The sequence below is a fragment of the Otolemur garnettii genome, unplaced genomic scaffold (assembly GCF_000181295.1).
Source record: "Otolemur garnettii isolate 467f Iridium unplaced genomic scaffold, OtoGar3 scaffold00020, whole genome shotgun sequence".
Taxonomy (NCBI): domain Eukaryota; kingdom Metazoa; phylum Chordata; class Mammalia; order Primates; family Galagidae; genus Otolemur; species Otolemur garnettii.
In genome coordinates, this window is record NW_003852415.1 from 20,710,391 (window position 1) to 20,711,321 (window position 931).

General features: G+C 60.4%; 1 pseudogene; it reads right to left on the reverse strand.

Moving 5' to 3' along the window:
- The window catches only part of LOC111724173, a 33,296-nt pseudogene extending 33,018 nt beyond the window's left edge, over positions 1-278 (reverse strand).
- Between the last annotated feature and the right edge of the window lie 653 nt (positions 279-931).

Sequence of the window (931 nt, forward strand, 5' to 3'; positions counted from 1 at the left end):
CTCCACCACCAGCTCCTTCACCCCCCACCACATCTGCTCCACTGCCAGCTCCTTCACCCCCTGCACATCTGCTCCACCACCAGCTCCTTCACCCCCATGCACATCTCCACCACCAGCTCCTTCACTCCCCACCACATCTGCTCCACTGCCAGCTCCTTCACCCCCCTGCACATCTGTACATTGCCAGCTCCTTCGCCCCCCTGCACATCTGTACATTGCCAGCTCCTTCGCCCCTTGCACATCTGGTTCACCGCCAGCTCCTTCACCCACCTGCACATCTGTCCATTGCCAGCTCCTTCACCCCTTGCACATCTGGTCCACCGCCGGCTCCTTTACACACACCCCTGCACATCTGTACATTGCCAGCTCCTTCACCCCCTGCACATCTGTACATTGCCAGCTCCTTCGCCCCCTGAAAATCTCCACCACCAGCTCCTTCGCCCCCTGCACATCTGTCCATTGCCAGCGCCTTCACCCCCCCACATCTGTACATTGCCAGCTCCTTCGCCCCTTGCACATCTGGTCCTCTGCCAGCTCCTTCGCCCCCCCGCACATCTGTACATTGCCAGCTCCTTCACCCCCCTTGCACATCTGGTCCTCCACCAGCTCCTTCGCCCCCCCGCACATCTGTACATTGCCAGCTCCTTCACCTCCCCCTGCACATCTGTACATTGCCAGCTCCTTCGCCCCTTGCACATCTGTACATTGCCAGCTCCTTCGCCCCTTGCACATCTGGTCCTCCGCCAGCTCCTTCGCCCCCCCCCGCACATCTGTACATTGCCAGCTCCTTCACCCCCCTTGCACATCTGGTCCTCCGCCAGCTCCTTCACCCCCCACACATCTGTACATTGCCAGCTCCTTCACCCCCCTGCACATCTGTACATTGCCAGCTCCTTCACCCCCCTGCACATCTGTACATTGCCAGCTCCTT